A 19,944-nucleotide genomic window follows, 5' to 3' on the forward strand; every position below is an offset into this window, starting at 1 on the left:
GAATGGGATGGTGACAGGAGTGGTGGGAAGAATAGAAGCAGTAACACAGGCTGGGTTTCCTTTGACCTTTCCAACATCCTTATCCCTTGTCTTCACTAACCTAATAGATGTCAGTGGTAGCTACATCCATGCTCTGTTCCCAAATCTCCCAGCAGAATTGAGTTCCTGTCTTGACTATGGTAGCTGCTTGCTCAGCAGCACCTTGGTCAATAGCTGCCTTCCACTCCATGACTCTGCCCGACTCTCCTATGGCCCTGTATCCAAAACTACTTGTCCTTATATTCTTAATTGCAGCTCAACTTTTGGTAGAACCAAGATGAGGATCAAATGTGGTCAGTTTATTTAAAAGATAACAGCAGGGGAGAATTCACCCAGTACAGCACACACCTTACTATGTAGGTGGTCCCAGGTTTGAACTCCAACATCACATGGCAGAATCATGGACTAAAGTGCTGGTATGGTTTCTGTCTCTGTCTCTCTTATCTCTCCTTTCTTGCTCTGTCTCATCCTCTCTAAATAAACAATGAAAAACTTGGAAGAGGGAACTTCTTAGCAGCACCACATATGCATAAGTTCACTCCTTGGGTTCATTCCCTGGTCCTATGAGTAAGGGGGGGTAGGTAGGGAGGATGAATAGTGGATTGGGTTTGCAGAAACGTTTCCTCTTCTGTTTGTGAGCCCTCAGTTCCATTCTGGCCCCTGCTGTATGGCCAGATACAGCTGTTGTGAGTGCAGCTAGCCACAACTCTGACAGCTCGATCACACAGAAGCTATTGGGCACAGGCCTCTTTCGGCAGTCTCAGGTGCACACAGATTTGTCCAAAGGGACTCAAGAGTGGATGGTGATGGTGAACTGAGGAGTGGAAGAGGAGAATAGATGCAGCCTCGTTTTTCTGACCCTGCCTCCTTGGCAGAGGCACCCATCTCTGTCACCTTCTGACTGTACATGGAAGCTTTTGGTACCACCAGTGAGTGTGGGTGGATAAGGTTCCTGGCTTGAGAGTCAGACTGAAGAGTCGACCAGCTCTTCTCCCATGAATTCTTCTTCTTCTAGCGTTTGCCCTTCTTCCGTAGCCAGTCAACAGCATCAGGTTGAGCCTGATGTCTGCTTGTTGTTGGCTTTGAAAGTGACTGGGATCCATGTGGATTCAGTCGGCTAGAAAGGATCATCAGTTTCCCCAATAAATGGGTACTCACGGGATGCACCACGAGAAGGTTGATCCAATGCATCCCATGAATGATTTACTAAGTCTCTCACCTCCTGTTGTCATGAAAGTGAAATGATAAAATGCACATAGAGTGGTCTGCATTGTGTCCAGCATGCTGTAGAATAAAAAATGTGGCATTTATAATATTGGTATGTTTGCAGCACATGCAGCATATTTATAGTGGATATATGTATATCTGAACAGTGTAATTTTGCATTGTGCAGGCTCTCAGACAGCCTAGGAAATGTGGTGACTCTTATTCTAAACAGGTATCTGAGTAGAGATAAGGTCCCTGAATGCAGAATGCTGGTCTTTTTTTTTCTCTCTCTCAGATTTTTCCCCAATGCTAAATATTTTCAAATATGTATAAAAGTAGAAAAAATAAAGATATCATGAAACTCCAAATATCTATCACATAGCATACAAGATTATCATCTTGGCAGTCTTATTTTGTCTTTCCATCATTTTTCTATTGCAGCCTTTCAAAGCAAATTCCAGGCAACAAGTGCCTTCAGCTGTCATTTTCAGCTTGCATTATAATGGAGTCATTGACATCCTTCTTCCCCATCCATCTTTACCCAGAGCTGAAGACATTCTGGTCATGCCATGAGGACTGTTCTCTGTCCTGGGCCACAAGATTGTCCTGTCCCATACCCTGAACACCTTTGCCTGCACTCTCAGAGCTGTTGTTTTGAGTGATGGCTTCCAGGCCATATCTTATTTATACCTAAGTACCTGCTGCCTGCTTCTCTAGATTTAGCCGGTGAAATTCATGCTGAGCGCCTATCTCCACTCAGGGAAGGTGCTGCTGCCTCCACATCTCCCAATAAATATCTTTTTAAATGGTCTAGTGTTCAGGCTCATTTTTCATTTCCAAGGAGGCATTTGACTGATGACCTCAAGAATTGCTTACCTGTGACTGACAGGTAGTGCAGTAGTACAGCCTTCCCATTCTCTCCCAACAGGACTCTTGGTGAGAGCTGTGACTTTAGGTGCCACCAGCTGCTTCCTACAGAATCATTTTCTCCAGTTACTGCCTGTCCCCCATTTCCCCCATGAGGCTGCTTGATGCTAGCTAGAAAGTCAGGTTTATTTTGGGGGTGGTAGGGAGTGTTCCAGTGGGATGCATTTTCACAGGAAATCAATGTGAAAAGCCTCCAAATGCAAGATGAATTAGGGTTCCCTTCTCACTGGGTCTGTGAATGCACTTGCTTGCTGAAGTCTGCAGACTTCGTGCTTTAACAGAGGCACATTTCCGTAGAGACCTTGAACTCCACAGAATGCAAAGGCTGTATGAGCAATGGAATTGTGGTCAGCCTTCTCTCCACATACACAGGTTCTAAGTGGCAATGGCATCCTTACTTTGTGAAACCCTTTCTTACCTCATGTCAATCATAATAAAACACCCACATAGTGCATGGAATGTAAACTCATGTATAAGTGACTAGAGCCAGAGAACATATTCTTGCCTAGAACCTTCCATGAGATCATGGCCTTCCCTGTGTCTTGATTTCTGATAGCTACTCTACAGAGCTACGTCCTTGACCAAGAATCATTTCCGAGGAAGAGTCTAATGGTTTCTGCGGTCAATTAAAGGTGACACTGGTTTTCCAGCTTGGGCATCAAATGGATGAGTGTGACACTGAAAGGAAGAAACTATTCTTTGAGAAGTTGAGACATTCTCAAATTTTGGGGAGAAAATGAGCCATGAATTTCAACAGCTCAGCAGTAAGTTGGTAAAAGTGATGTTTCAGGAAAACTGATTTAGTGTCAAAGGAATGCATCTGGAGATCAGGAGACCTGGGAAGAGATAATAATGGATCCTGTTTGGAAAGTGAAACAATGCTATTAACCCACCTCCTCTGCATTCTAAGTGTGGTAACAAATGCCACGTTCTGCTGAGCATAGTTTTCAAAGATGGGCTTAGAAGCTTGTTGGGGAATGGAAATGGAGAAGAACCCACTAGTTTACAAGACGGAAGGAAATTTGAAGTTCCCAAGGTGATCAAGAAATGAGAGATTGTTTGCCTGGATGAAATATTGAGTTAGAAACCACATATGGCCAGATTGGTACACTGGTTTCTCTTTTGGGCCTGGGGAGTTAGATTAGCCTGTTAGAGCATTAACTTGCATGCCTGAGTCCCCAGAGGCATAGGTCAATCCCTGACACCAACAAATGCAAGTGCATGGTCTCTCTCTAAACAAACATATCTGGACTTAGAGGTAGTTTACTCAGTAGACTGTGACTTTACCATTCCTAGGACCCAGATTTAAGCCCCTAGAACTACATGAGAGCACCATGCATTACACCAGGGTGTAATCTTGAGTGGTGAAGTAGTACTGGGAGTAGTAATGTGGTGTCTGACTCTCTCTTTCTCTCTCTCTCTCTCTCGCCTCCAGGGTTATTGTTGGGGCTTGGTGCCAGCACTATAAATCCACTGCTTGTGGCAGCCATATTTTTCCATTTTATTGGATAGGACAGAGAAATTGAGAGGAGAGGGGGAGATAGAGAGGGAAAGAGAAAGACACTTGCAGACCTGCTTCACTGCTTGTGAAACTTCTCCCCTACAGGTGGGAAGCTGGAGGCTCCAACCTAGATCCTTGTGTAGGTCTTTGTGCTTAGTAATATGTGGGCATAATCAGATATGCCACTGCCTGCCCCCATGTCCTTATTTCTCTCTATCTTAAATTAAAAAAAATAAAGTGAGTGGGTGAGCAATAAAGGTGGAAGGGGAAAGGCTTCTGCTAATGCAGAAGCCAAGAAATCTTAAAAGCAAGGCACTCAATGTGTCATTTCAAGTTCTTTGCTTTATTCCATACCACCTACACTTTCTGTTGTATCTTATGAGCCCCCAAGCTTTTCAGCTGCTTTTTTTTTTTTTTGAAATTTTTACTTATGAAATGAAAATATTGACAAAAAACATAGGATAAGAGGGGTACAACTCTCCACAATTCCCACCACCAGAACTCCATATCTTATCCCCTTCCCTGATAGCTTTCCTATTCTTTATCCCTCTGGTAGTATGAACCCAGGGTCATTATGGGATGCAGAAGGTGGAAGGTCTGGCTTCTGTAATTGCTTCCCAGCTGAACATGGTCATTGACAGGTCAATCCATACTCCCAGTCTGTCTCTCTCTTTCCCTAGTGGGGTAGAGACCTAGGGAGGCGGAGCTCCAGAACACATTGGTGGGGTCATCTGCCCAGAAAAGTCAGGTTGGCATCACAGTAGCATCTGGAACCTGGTGGCTTTTTTTTTTTTTTTTAAGGAAATTGAGGATAAGCCTAACTGTGTATGTTTTCAACAAAGTGAGAGCATCAAGGATGTAACACAATGCACAGGGGTGCCTCAGTAGACAGATGCATTGCATGGGTACTATGAGTTGTAGTGTTGGTTATTTGCTGCGAGTCTGAACTCACCAACCAGTTAGGAAACGTCTTTACAGCTTGTTGCCTTTCACCCACACTGGAGGTGCTCCTGTGACATGTGTTGATTGACTGACTGCTTCTAAAATATTCCCCTACAACCTTCTCCCTTCCAATCACCTTCCTTCCACTTCTGTCCAGGGGCTTTCCTTGAGAACAATACATCAAAGATAGCACAGAAGCTGCCCATTTGCCATTTGGAGATCCCAATAAGGGAACTAACTGCCTGTGCTTCAGTGAAGCAGGGTTCCTTCAGTGCCTTCAAAAGCATTTTCTCTCAGTCAAGTTTCTGTTCTGCTAGCAGTACTTGCTGGTGACCTAGAAGCTGCTAGTGCCCCAGGGCATGATGCTGTCTAAACTTCCTCCTATTTACTGGCTTTCCCTCCCCCCTCTCATTGCTACAGAGGCCACTAGTGCTTCCCAGCAGCCTGCACAGGCCTGCCCTTCCTGTACCCCTCCTCCAGATACAACCCTGCTTGGAAGGCTCATCCCACCAGAGGCAGCCATACAGCTGGACTGTAGTCAGTAATAGCCATGAATGTTGGCACCAGGCTTAAATCCACATGGGCCTCACTTCTGCCTGTGGGTCTAGTCTGGTCTTCCCGTTCTGACTTCTCTTTTCTCTGGCCAGGGTGTGTGTGCAGTTATATGGTCCAAGTCACACACAAACAGCTGGGATATGTATGCCTACATGCCTTTTTAGTTTTGTGGATGGGTACCCTGGAAATAATATCTGTAAATTAATTTTTCTTTTGCACATCAATGAGTTTGATTCCTATAGGCACCTCCCCCCCACACACACACTTCAAGAAACCCCAGGGACACTTGGTCTTTGAACAAAAGTGATTATTTGTCTTGTTGCCCAGATCTGTCTGGGATCAGGGCCAAGAATCCCCTCTTCTACACACTACTCAGTAGTTGAGTCCATCTGAAAAGCCTCTCAAAAAATTTTCTTTACCACCCTCATTCACTCATTCACTCACAAAAATACTGCAATATATTGGGTACCAGGGACTATTTGAAGAATTAGGGGCACAGTGCTAAAAAAACAAATTAAATCAAATTAAAACAAAACAAAACAGCCAATGATCCTGCCATCCCATAGTTTGCAGACTAGTGAGGGATACAGAGAAGTAAACAATCTCATCCACTGATGTCATGGGAAGATATAAGAAAACCCAATCCAGACCTGAGCACTCAGGGAAAGTTTTAGGAAGAAATGGCTTATGCCCAATGCCTACACAATGTTGACATTAGGCAGGAAAGGCTGGTGATGCTGGTATTTACCATGGCCTTTAAGCTTCCAGCATATTGGAAAAATGCCACACTAGCCTCCGACAGATGAAAACAGGGAATGACATTGGCTCAATGGTTTTTCCACTCTTTGGTTCAAAATCTGCTCATTGGCAACCTCTACACATGGAACTGCAGTGAATAGCTATCACTTGTAGTATCTATGCTTTGTAGAATCAAGACCTTTTTAGTGTCCTGATATGTTTATTTCCCTGTGGTAAAAGTTCCATTTGGAACCACCGAGGTCTGCTTCATTCCTAAGCCCCACCTTGTGGATATTGACTTCAAATTTACCATCAGATGAATTCTTTAAAATATGTATTAAAGGTTGGCGATAGCTCACCTGGTAGAGTACACATGTTACCATACATGAGGACTTGGATGTTATCCCTGGCACCACATGGGAGCACCCTGGGTTCTCCTTGAGTGGTAGATGGTGCTTTTGAAGTTCCTCAATCATTGTTTCTCCCTCTCTCATCTCACTTTCTCCCTTGCTTTCTCAAAAGAACAATGAAGAAATTGGGTGGGGAGGCTGTTCAGAAGTGGTATTACACATGTGCAAGACCCTAGGTTCATTTCCTGATGCTCCATATGAAACAAAAAAGTTTTGAAGATAGACAGACAGAGGAAGATAACTATTAATTAATTAATTTTTTTTTGCCCAGTAGGTCCTTAAGTGATTTAATTTCATTTGTTTCATTATAAAGTAATAAGAATAAAAAAGTAATGGATGGAACCAGGGGGTGGCACACTTGGTTAAGTGCACACATTATTATGTGCAAGGACCCAGGTTCAAGCCCCCAATCCCCACCTGCAGGAGGAAGTTTCACAAGTGGTGAAGCAGCGCTCCTCTCTCTCTATCTCTTTCTCTCTCTCTCCCAATCTGTCTTCCCTTCTTTTAATTTCTCTCTGTTCTGTCAAATAAAATAAATAATTATTTAAACAAAAAAGTAAGGGATGAACTGAGAGTGGTTAAATTGTGTATTTGTGAGTCCCCAGATGTCAGAAAAACAAACCAACTCATGGATTCCACTATCTGTATGAATTTTGCACAATCTCCCTAGGTCTGTGATCTTCTGAGATATTCAAGTTGTGCAGTGAAGTGCACTGGAGCGTCTCCTTGACCCCAGTCTGAAAGAGTTGGCATGTGGATGTGCCCTGTGATGGAAGAGCATTCTGTCCAGGGTAGGACTCCACCTTATACCCTAAGTTGCCAGGAGCAGCTCCCTCCCACCCTGAACTAGAATTACTAAATCAGTGAATGAATACAAATAATTATGCCATACTGGAAGTGTTTAGAGGTCTTTATTTAGAGGCTTGTTAATGTTTTTGTGACCACTATGCCACAGGGACTTAGCTCTTGTTTTTTGTTTAATTAATTAAATTATGGTCAAACTGATCATTTCACTTAAAATTCCAGATTCCAAGAATTTATTGATCAAATGAGGTGTTAGTGTGTATGAAATCAAATCAGCCACAAATGTAGGAAAACCTAGTTAGATTTAGAGTATTTTAGGTGAATAATAACAAATAACACTTACTGAGTGCTTGCTAAATGCTTGCTAAATGTGGCTTTACTACATCCTTGTGAGCTGAAGAGTAGTCACTGTTAGCACTCCAGGGTAGAGATTAAGGGAACAAGGCACAGCTAGATCAAGAAACTGGCCCTAGAGAACTCAGGCCGCACTGGCTTTGGAGCTTGTGTTTCTGAGCATTCCCACCAACAAAAGTCCTTTTTGCCCTTTGGCTTTTCAGACACAAAAAATAAATCCCTTTAAGGTTGGTGGTTTGACTGTAGGTGGAAAAGATGTTTGGTCTGAGGAATCAAGGCAGCAGAACAGGGTAGAGAGAGAGAGTTCACAGCTGCCTTGGCCTGTGGGGAATTTCTATATACCCTAGGGTAGGTGGGAGTCTAGTTGAAAACAAATCCAACATAGCATCTTCTCCTGTCAAGTCCAAAGGGGGCACCATTTTTTAGTTCTGACAAGGGTTATGGGTGACCCACTGTAGGACAGGATGCCTTGTCTGCCCTTGAGTGATCATCCAGTGCTCTGAATTCATTTTTGCCCCAAAGCCTGTCCCTCATAGATCTGAAACTTTATAGGGCCTACAAGTTTCACTTTTCTCCACATCCTGAAACCTTGCACATGCCCCTGCCCAGACTCAACCTCAGCTTTGAGAGTCCACCATCTCTACCAGATAGTTTCAAGTTTCTGACTTTCCTGAGAGAGAAATGATGCTTGACACAAGCTTCAGAGAAGAAGGGAGAAGAAAGGAAGAAACAGAAGGGAGATGAATTGTCCATTTGAGCTTACTAAGGCAAGCTGGCTGAGGTAGATGAGTTTTGACTAATGAGAGCAGTAGACATTTACAAAGCCATACAGAGTACTAGGTCCTCCCCGCCCCAATTACTTGTAAAACTTATTAAAGGACAGCCATGTAACCAAGTAAATATATCCTTGAAAAACTAACCTTTCTGTCCATAATATAAAAGATTATATTTATTTTTTAAAAGATATTCTCATATTATCTCAATATAGGGGTTCCATACCTAAGTTTGTGCATAGGATTTCCCCCCTAATATTTCTTTCTTTCCTCATGCTTGAGGATTCAGTGATTTATCCACTGCACCACTTCCCAGGCCTCTGTGAATAGGCTCTTTAGATGTGCCTGAACAGATGTACTGGTGCTGAGGTGTCTGCTGTGTGTATGTGCATGGGTTGGGGTATGGGTGTTCTTTGTCTGCAGTATTTTTAATGCACAGTGTTGGAGTTGCTTTGGAAAAAACTTTCTTGAGTGGTTCAGCTGGGAACAAAGGGACATGGTAGTCTGTGATTACCAATGTGGCTTGTGATTCTTTAAGGAATGTGGACACTTGGGCTCTGGGTTCCTTTCCTTTGGTCCCAGAATACATATGTACCATGCAGGATAACAGGTACAGGGAAATCTTATTCAAGGAAGTTACAAAAACCTCATTTGAAGGAAAGTTTGGCTAAGAAAGTTAATTGGATGGGTAAATGTACTCTGGGATCCTTGTTGTCTTCTCTCGTTCTTCCTGCAGAGAAGTTTCTTCAGGGGAGGCAGTACTGGGGCATACTGGTGCCCCTTACTTGTCACTGGAGGACATGATGTAGGGCATCCTGGGATAACATCCTATATTTATTTGACATGATGTTATTTTAGTGGCTATATTATGCTCTGGGGTACAGATGATTTTATTTATCTTCTTTTTTAATTTTTTTTATTATTTATTTTCCCTTTTGTTGCCCTTATTTTATTGTTGTTGTAGTTATTGTTGTTGATGCTGTCATTGTTGGATAGGACAGAGAGAAATGGAGAGCGGAGGGAAAGACAGAGAGGGGGAGAGAAAGATAGACACCTGAAGGCCTGCTTCACCACCTGTGAAGTGACTCCCTTGCAGGTGGGGAGCTGGGGGCTGGAACCGGGATCCTTATGCTGGTCCTTGTGCTTGCGCCATGTGCGCTTAACCTGCTATGCTACCACTTGACTCCCTCTTGTTTTTACTGGATAGAGACAGAAAAATTGAGAGGGAGTGGGAGATAAGGAGATAGAGGGAGAGAGAGAGGGAGGGAAGAGAGGAGGCAGAGAGAGAGAGGGAAAGAGAGACCCTTGTAGTACTGCTTCACTCTTTGTGAAGAAGCTTAGCCCCCTGCAGGATGGGACTGGGGCCTTGAACCCAGACCTTTGCACATAGTAAGATGTGCACTTAATCAGGTATGCCACTGCCCAGCCCCTGATTTTTTTTTAAATATAGAAGGTGAAAAGAGACAAAGAGGGAGAGAGATAGAGTCAAAAAGAAAAGGAGAGACAATAGTACTGCATCACTCATGAGCATGCACCATGCAAATGCTCCCATGTGGTGGGGGCTTGAACTAGGATCCTCACTCATGGTAAAGTGTGTGTTCTGTCAGATAGCCATAGGAGTGGCCTCAGAGAGGTTTTTTTTTTTTAAATTTTTATTTATTTTTATTTTTAACTGGGGAATGAACTCAAGGCTTCACATACATGTCTTGCTACCACTGAAAAATATCTTTGAGTCATTTAAAAAAATTATTATTTTAGAGAGAGAGAGGAGAAGGAAGGGAGAAAGGCAGACAGGGAGAGGACAGAAAGAGAGGAGAGAAGAAAGGGAGAAAGGTAGACAGGGAGAGGACAGAACCAAACCATTGACCCTTCATGCATTGAGTTCCCCCAGTGCTGTCCATGGTGTACAGGCTTGAATTCAGGGCTTCATGCAAAGCAAGATGTGGTCCATGCTTCTAGTGGAAGAAAAATGATAGGGGGGAAGATGACCAGAGGGCTCTGAACTCTTTTTTTTTTTTTTTTTGCCTCCAGGGTTATTGCTGGGGCTCAGTGCCTGCACCATGAATCTGCTGTTCCCGGATGCCATTTCCCTCCGCCCCTTTTGATGCTCTTGTTGTTGTAGCCTTGTTGTGGTTATTATTGTTATTGTTGATGTCGTTCGTTGTTGGGTAGGACAGACAGAAATGGAGAGAGGAGAGGAAGACAGAAATAGGGAGAGAAAGAAACTTGCAGACCTGCTTCACCGCCTGTGAAGCAACTCTCCTGCAGCTGGGGATCCTTATGCCAGTCCTTGCGCTTTGCGCCATGTGCGCTTAACCCGCTGCACTACTGCCCAACTCCATTTAAAAAGTTTATATATATGTCCTATCATTATATATATAAATATATATATAATATAAATATAAAATAAAATACGTTTATATATATGTCCTATATATATAGGACAGAGAGAAATGGAGAGAGAGGGGGAGAGAAAGACACCTGCAGACCTGCTTCACCACCTGTGAAGCGACTCCCCTGCAGGTGGGGAGTCAGGGGTTCTAACCCAGATCATTATGCTGGTCTTTGTGCTTTGCGCCATGTATGCTTAGTCCGCTGCGCTACCGCCCGACTCCCAATTATTATTATTATTTTTTGCTTCCAGGGTTATCACTGGGGCTCGGTGCCAGCACTATGAATCCACTGCTCCTGGAGGCTATTTTGTTTCCCATGTTGTGGTTGTTATTACTGTTGTTGTTGATGGATAGGACAGAGAGAAATCGAGAGAGGAGGGGAGACAGAGGGGGAGAGAAAGGCACCTACAGACCTGCTTCACCGCCTGTGAAGGAGCGCCCTCCCCCCATCCCCGTAGGTGGGGAGCTGGAGGCTGCAACCAGGATCCTTGCGCTGGTCCTTTGCTTTGCGCAGGTCCTTGGGCTTTGCGCCCTGTGCGCTTAACCAGCTGTGCTACCGCCCCTCCCCCCAATTAATAAATTTTTATGAGAGTGTTGTTCAGCTCTGGTTTATGGTGGTGCTGGGGACTGAACTTGAGATTTTTGGTGCCTCAGACATGATTTTTTTTTGATTTTTTTTTTTTTTACCAGAGCACTGCTCAACTCTGACTTACGGTGGTGCAGGGGATTGAACCTGGGATTTGGGAGCCTCAGGCATGAGAGTCTCTTTGCAGAACCATTAAACTATCTTCCCCACCCCCCCCTTTTTTTTGCATAATCATTATACTATCTCCTCGGGCCCCTGGTGTCATTCCTTTATTTATTCTGCAGGATGGCAGACAAGGTAGGTAAGAAGAGCTTCCCAACTCTCATTTCTTTTGGTCTCTGTTTTTCCTTATCTCCCTTATTCAGTTAAGACAACTCCAGGTTAGTAGGGTTACTGGGTGGAGAAGCTCCAGGTCTTGTGTTTTATTTTATTTTATTAAGAGATTTATTATTTATTTTTCTCCAGGTGTTATGTTTTTATTGTTATGATTATGTTATTTTTAAAAAAAAACATAAAATGGAAACACTGACAAGACTGACCATAGGATAAGAGGGGTACAATTCCACACAATTCCCATCACTAGAACTCCATAACCCCTCCCTTCCCCTGATAGCTTTCCTGTTCTTTATCCCTCTGGGAGTATGGACCCAGGGTCATTATGGGATGCAGAAGGTGGGAGGTCTAGCTTCTGCAATTGCTTCCCGGCTGAACCTGGGCATTGACAGGTGGATCCATACTCTCAGCCTGTCTCTCTCTTTCCTTGGTGGGGCAGGGATTTGGAGAGGTGGGATACCAGGACACACTGGTGGGGTCGTATGCCCAGGGAAGTCCAGTTTATATCATGATAGCATCTGGAACCCGATGCTGAAAAAAGAGTTAACATATAAAGCCAAACAAATTGTTGACTAATCATGAACCTAAAGGCTTGAATAGTGCAGATGAAGAGTTGGGGGTCTCCAATTTGGAAGGTCTTATGTTTTAAAGGCCTGAAGCAGTTTTCACAATCCCTGATGACTATACAGACATCCTATGTACCCTATGTAATAGGGCCTTTTGGAGTGTGATTAAAATCAACTTAATTAAAAAAAATATTTGTTTGTTGGATAGAGGGAAATTAATAGGGCATAGGGATACAGAGAGGAAGTGAGGCACCTGCAGCACGGCTTCACCACTTGTGGCTATCTCCCCCTGCAGGTAGGGACTGGGGGGCTTGAACCCAGGTCCTTACACATTGTAACATGTGTGCTCAGCCAGGTGCTCACCCAGGTGTGCCACCACCTGGCCCCCCAAATCACCTTTACTTCACCCTCCCCCTTATGTGTACCCATGTGAAGGGGGCAAGTTTTTCTCTTACCTTGAAGCATTTCCCAGCCATTTCTGATAATGCAAAATACCTGGTTCACTTTATGCGCCCCCAAGTTCTTATTACAGTAATTAGTCTGTCCCATCCCAGGTCAAAGTTCAAATGCATACCTCCCCAGGTAAAACTTCCTACCTGCTGGACAGGTAGATAGCACAGCAGTTATGCAATAGTGTTTCATTCCTGAGCTTCTAGATTTAATCTTCTGCTCTGAAACCAGAGCTAAGCAATGCTTGAACTAAAAATAAACGAACACATTTAGCAATAGATATAAAATGCCTGTATTATGAATTCACTGCTCCTGGAGGCTGTTTTCCCCATTTTGTTTCCCTTGTTGTTGCTATTATTGTTATTGTTGCCATTGCTGCTGTTGTTGTTGGATAGGACAGAGAAAAATGGAGAGAGGAGAGGAAGACAGAGACGGGGTGAGAAAGACACCTGCAGACCTGCTTTACTGCTTGTGAAGCGACTCCCCTGCAGGTGGGGAGCCAGGGGATTGAACTGGGATCCTTTGAGCTTTGCACCATATGCTCTTAACCCACTGTGCTACCACCCAACCCCCTAAAAGTAATATTTAAGATTTATTTATTTATGAGAGAGGGAGAACTAGAGCATAATGCCAGGAATTGAATTTGAGACCTCATACTTGAGAGTCTTGGGTCACAACATTTGAGAGATCTTCCTTGTGAAAGTCTTATCTTGAACTTACTATACTGTATCATATCTTTAAATGGGGAGGGATGTAATTTTAGCTTAAAAATGAGGAAAGTGATAATGATGGCTAAGATGAACAGATTACATTTTCTGCACTTTGTAAATATATATACATAAACAGAGATAGCTGCAGTTGCGCCTTCCCATTTTATTGTTAGTGAAACTGAGAATATGAAAGATGAATTGTCAAAATCAGGTAGCTTGTTAATTGGGAGAGCCACTGAGCATGGAAAGTCTGAATTCAGAACCTGGCTCTAAACCATTCAGCTATTTCAGGCTGGATATCCAGCAGAAGAATGATTTATTATTCCTCACCAACTTAACAATTTGCTTTTCTTATTATAGGAAATATCACTAAACAAATAGCATTTGCTCTTAATAGCTAGTATCAAAGCAAATCTAATGAAAATGAGTATCTATAAAAGAAAACACTCACTATTTGTAGCAATTTACTATCATGAAGGGGTTTCTTGTGTTTGAAAATAACCAACAACTCAATTGGATGGTATGCAGAGAATTAGGAAAACAAAACACATCTCAAGGGAGCTAATTTGTATAACTAGTAACCATCTCAAGAGAATTATTTCTTGCATTCTGTGAGACTTGGGAGCATATTTCATGTAGTTGAATTTGTACCCGGAAATAATTTGTTGTAGGAAATAAGACACCTTCTTACAACACGTGGCCAGCAGGGAGAGAAGAATATATCACTGATAATGATTACCTTGTGTAAAGTTGTTATTTCAATTACTGCTATTTGTCCCATTTCTAATGTTTAGTGTAGTTGCATACAGAATCATCAAAATACCTTTTACACATTATAGTTCCCCAAGCATTTTAGTTCAAGAGGCTGGAATATTTGGGTAGGAAATGTGTATTCTGGAGATGGTGCCTCCTCATGCCAGTCTTTACTGCTTTGTTCAAGCCATTGCCTCAGACTAGCCTGCCTTCCTGTTTCTACCTGTTGAATTTCCTAATCATCATGCAAAGTCCACACAGGTTGTCCCCTCTTCACAGAAGGCCTCCTATTGCCACAAGAAGATGGGTTGTCTACCACCTCTGGGCCATTGAGAGTTTTATAATTTGTCTTTGATGCATCTTACCTTGTAATCAAGTTGCCTATCTTTCCCTATCTTAGTGTCATTAACCTAAATAGATGGTTCCTGCTGAGTAAGGGGCAGTGGTTTAAGAGCAGGGGCCTGTAAACCCCAGTCCTGGGGTCACATCCAGCCCATTTCCTGTACTTGTACAGCCTTTGTGGCTAAAATAATTCTTATATTTTTATTCTTTATTTTATTATTATTTATTATTACAAAATTTATTTGTTTATTTATTGCCACCACAGTTATTTCTGGGGCTTGAAGCCTGCACAATTCTTATTGCTTCTGGTGGTATAGATTTCCCTTTATTTTTCTTATTATTTCTTTTATTTAAGAAAGGATTAATTAACAAAACCATAGGTAGGAGGGGTACAACTCCACACAATTCCCACCACCCAATCTCTATATCCCACCCCCTCCCATGATAGCTTTCCCACTCTCTATCCCTCTGGGAGCATGGACCCAGGGTCATTGTGGGTTGTAGAAAGTGGAAGGTCTGGCTTCTGTAATTGCTTCCCCGCTGAACATGGGCGTCGACTGGTCGGTCCATACTCCCAGTCTGCCTCTCTCTTTCCCTAGTAGGGTGTGTCTCTGGGAAGCTGAGCTCCAGGACACATTGGTGGGGTCTTCAGTCCAGGGAAGCCTGGCCGGCATCCTGATGACATCTGGAACCTGGTGACTGAAAAGAGAGTTAACATACAAAGCCAAACAAATTGTTGAGCAATCATGGACCCAAACTTGGAATAGTGGAGAGGAAGTGTTAGGGGGATACTCACTGCAAACTCTAGTGTACTTCTGCTTTCAGGTATATATTTTGCACTAGTTTATGGATACGTGTGAACATATGCTCTCTCTCACATAAACTGGTGTATATCTAGGTTTTGGGACTTTGTTAGAAAGTGAACCACCTGAGATGGAATTAGAGTATACTATGAAAGGATAGGTCTCACCCAAGTAATGAAGCTGAAGGGTTGTCATTCCACACGTGAAGTCTCTGGACACAGTCTGAAGTGAAGCATGTTGAGGTGGCCATCATTGCATTGATTAGGTTGTGATTGGCAGATGCAATATTATTTGATATGGATTGGGAGAGGCATATGGGAAAGTGGGCCTTATCCAAGGGTTCCAGGGCTGGGGGAAGTAGAGACTCTATAGTGGAGATGTGAGGTTCCTGCTGTCTTAGGGTTCCAAAAGACAATCAATAGTTAATGTTATCATCACATTATTTGGTAATTGGGTTAACTTTGAAAAGTCCTTTTGTTATGGTTCGCTGTACAGCACCCAGTATCTTGTATATAGCTGTGCTACTGGTTGCTTCTGATCTACTTGGTCTAGGCTTTTGAGAGAGTCCGCCTATCAAATACACAGCCTATATATTAAAAAGATTCAGTCTGTGTTTTAAAAAACTTCGAGACATACAATTAATTTCCCCCCTCTCATATTAATTAACTAGTGATTTATATGACTACATTTTACTAGGAGTATACATAAACACCATTCCCACCACCAAAAGACTGTGACCCATCCCTCCCACTCACTCCCACCCCCACTGGCCCAGGAAGCAGCATGTCTACCCCTCACCACAGGGCTTTTACTTTGGTGCCCTACTTACAATTTGGTCAGGTCCTGCTTTTAGTTTCCCTTTCAGATCTTCTTAGTCAACTTCTGTTGATGAGTGGGATCATCCCATACTCATCTTTATCTTTCTGACTTAGCTCACTTAACATAATTCCTTCTATCTCTGTCCAAGATGGGTCAGAGAAGGTGGGTTCATTGTTCTTGATAGCTGCATAGTATTCCATTGTGTATATATACCACAGCTTTCTTAGCCACTCGTCTGTTGTTGGGCACCTGGGTTGCTTCCAGGTTTTAGCTATTATGAATTGTGCTGCTATGAACATAGGAGTACACACCTCTTTTTGGTTGGGTGTTATGGAGTCCATGGGGTATAACCCCAGGAGAGGAATTACTGGATCATATGGAAGGTCCATGTCTAGCCTTCTGAGAGTTTTCCAGACTGCTCTCCACAGAGGCTGTACCAATTTACATTCCCACCAGCAATGTAAAAGGTTTCCTCTCTCCCCACAACCTCTCCAGCATTTGTTGCTGCTGTCCTTTTTGATGTATGCCATTCTTACAGGAGTGAGGTGGTATCTTAGTGTTGTCTTAATTTGCATTTCTCTGACAATCAGTGACCTAGAGCAGTTTTTCATATGTTTGTTAGCCTTTTGGATCTCCTCTGTAGTGAATGTTTTGTTCATATCCTCTGCCCATTTTTGGATGGGGTCATTTGCTTTTTTGGTGCTAAGTTTGCTGAGCTCTTTATATATTTTGGTGATTAGTTTCTTGTCTGATGTATGGCATGTGAAGATCTTCTCCCATTCTGTGAGGGGTCTCTCCCTTTGTTTAATAGTTTCATTGGATGTGCAGAAGCTTTTCAATTTGATGTAGTCCCATTGGTTTGTTTCTGCTTTAGTCTTCCTTGCAATTGGGTTTGATTCATCAAAGATGTCCTTGAGGTGTAGGTGGGAAACTGTTTCACCAATGTTGTCCTCTAAGTATTTGATTGTTTCTGGTCTGACATCCAGGTCTTTGATCCATTTGGGGTTGATTTTTGTTTTTGGTGAGATAAAGTGGTTCAATTTCATTTTTCTGCATGTTACAACCCAGTTTTCCCAGCACCATTTATTGAAGAGAGCCTCCTTTTTCCATTTAATCCTTTGGGCCCCCTTATGAAAGATTAGATGTCCATAGGTGTGGGGATTTATTTCGGGGCTTTCAATTCTGTTCCACTGGTCTGTGTGCCTATTTTTGTTCCAGTACCATGCTGTTCTGATGATGGTGGCTTTATAATATAGTTTAAGGTCTGGGAGTGTGATGCCTCCATTTCTGTTTCTTTTCCTCAAGATGGTTTTGGCAATTCTAGGTGTTTTCAGGTTCCAGATAAATGATTGTAGTGTTTGTTCTGTTCTCTTAAAGAAGCTTGGTGGAACTGATGGATATTGCATTAAATTTGTATATGCTCTGGGGAGAATATTCATTAAATTTGTATATTCAATTTGTGTATTCAACTAAATTTGTATATTCTCTGGGGAGAATATTCATTTTGATGATATTTATTCTTCCAATCCATGAGCATGGGATATCTTTCCATTTCTTGGTATCAGTTTCTATTTCCTTGAGTAGCGACTTATACTTTTCAGCATACAAGTCTTTCACTTCTTTGGTCAACTTTATTCCTAGGTATTTGATTGATTTTGCTGAAACAGTAAAGGGGAGTGATTTCTGGATGTCTTCTTCAGATTTAGTGTTTGCATAAAGAAACGCCACTGATTTTTGTACATTGATTTTGTAGCCTGATACCTTGCTATATTGCCTAATAACTTCCAGTAGTTTTCTGCTGGTTTCTTTAGGTCTTTCTATGTATACTATCATATCATCTGCAGATAGTGAGAGCTTGACTTCTTCCCTTCCAATCTGTATTCCTTTGATTTCTTTCTCTTGCCTGATTTCTATGGCAAGAACTTCCAATACTATGTTGAAGAGTAACGGTGACAGTGGACAACCCTGTCTAGTCCCCGATCTGAGGGGGAATGCTTTCAGCTTCTGTCCATTGAGTATGATGTTGGCTGTAGTTTTGCTATATATAGACTCCACTATCTTGAGGAATTTCCCATCTATTCTGATTTTTTGTAGAGTTTTGAGCATGAATGGGTGTTGGATTTTGTCAAAGGCTTTCTCTGCATCTATTGAGATAATCATGTGGTTTTTGGCTTTGCTTTTATTGATGTGGTGAATGACATTGATTGACTTATGGATGTTGAACCAGCCTTGCATTCCTGGGATGAATCCCACTTGGTCATGATGAACAATCTTTTTGATATGTTGCTGTATCTCGTTGGCCAAGATCTTGTTTAATATTTTGGCATCTATGTTCATCAGAGATATTGGTCTGTAGTTTTCCTTTTTTGTTCTGTCCCTATCAGCTTTTGGTATCAGGATGATGTTGGCTTCATAGAAGGTGGAAGGGAGTATTCCTGTTTCTTCAACCTTATGGAAAAGCTTAAGATGTATGGGTAGTAACTGTTTCCTGAAAGTTTTGTAGAATTCATTTGTGAAGCCATCTGGTCCAGGACTTTTGTTGTTGGGGAGATTCTTAATAACAGTTTCAATTTCTTTGTCTGTGATTGGTGCATTTAGGTTTTGTAGTTCTTATTGGTTCAGTTTTGGAAGGGCATATGCTTCTAGGAATTGTTCCATTTCTTCCAGATTCTCTAGCTTGGTGGCATATAGTTCTTTATAGAAGTTTCACAGGATTCTCTGGATTTCTGTGGTGTCAATTGTGATATCTCCTCCATCATTTACAATTCTATTAATTTGAGTCTTCTCTCTTTTTTGTTTGGTGAGTCTGGCTAGGGGTTTGTCAATTTTGTTTAATCTTTCAAAGAACCAACATTTGGCTTCATTGATCTTTTGTATGGTTCTTTTATTTTAGATGTTGTTTATTTCTGCTCTGATTTTAGTGATTTCTGTCCTGTTTGCTTTAGGGTTCCTTTGTTCCTCTTCCTCTAAGTCCTTGAGGTGTGCAGCAAGGTCGTTCATTTGAGCTTTTTCTTGGTGTTTTATTTGTGATTGTATGGCTATAAGTTTCCCTCTCAGTACTGCTTTAGCTGTGTCCCAAATATTTTGATAGGTTGTGTCTTCATTTTCATTTGTTTCCAGGAACATTTGAATTTCCTGTTTGAGTGACTCTCTGACCCAGTGGTTCTTCAGGAGTATGTTGTTTAGTTTCCAAATTCTGTGACTTTTAATAATTTTCTGTTTGTTGTTAAATGTTAGTTTTACTCCACTCTGGTCTGAGAAGATACTTGGAATGATTTCAATGCTCTTGAATTTATTGATGCTGTCTTTGTGGCCTAACATGTGGTCTATCCTTGAGTATGTGTTATGTGGATTTAAAAAGAAGGTGTATTCCAGTTTTTTGGGGTGAAGGACTCTGAAAATGTCCAAGAGGTCTATTCTGTCCATCTCTTCATTCAGTTCTCTTGTATCTTTGTTGGTTCTCTGCTTTGTTGATCTGTCTAAGTGTGCGAGTGGGGTATTGAAGTCTCCCACTATTATTGTATTACTATTGATATATTTTTGAAATTCTTTCAGTAAGTGCTTGACGTATTTAGATGGTCCCTCATTGGGTGCATAGATGTTAATAATTGTTAAGTCTTCTTGGCTTATTGATCCTCTAATCATTATGTAATGTACTTGCCTATCTTTTATTACTTTATTTAATTTAAAATCTATTGTGTTTGAGATGAGAATGGCTGTTCCTGCCCTTCTTTGTGGTCTGTTAGCCTGTATGACAGTTTTCCATCCTTTCACTTTAAGTCTGTGTTTATCTTGTTGTGACAGATTTGATTCTTGCAAGCAGCATATGGTTGGGTTGTGTTTTCTGATCCATCCCCCCACTCTGTGCCTTTTGGTGAGTTTAAGCCATTAACATTTATTGATATTATGGATTTAATGTATTGTAGTGCCATTGTTCAAA

Source organism: Erinaceus europaeus, chromosome 2 (assembly GCF_950295315.1).
Source record: "Erinaceus europaeus chromosome 2, mEriEur2.1, whole genome shotgun sequence".
NCBI lineage: Eukaryota > Metazoa > Chordata > Mammalia > Eulipotyphla > Erinaceidae > Erinaceus > Erinaceus europaeus.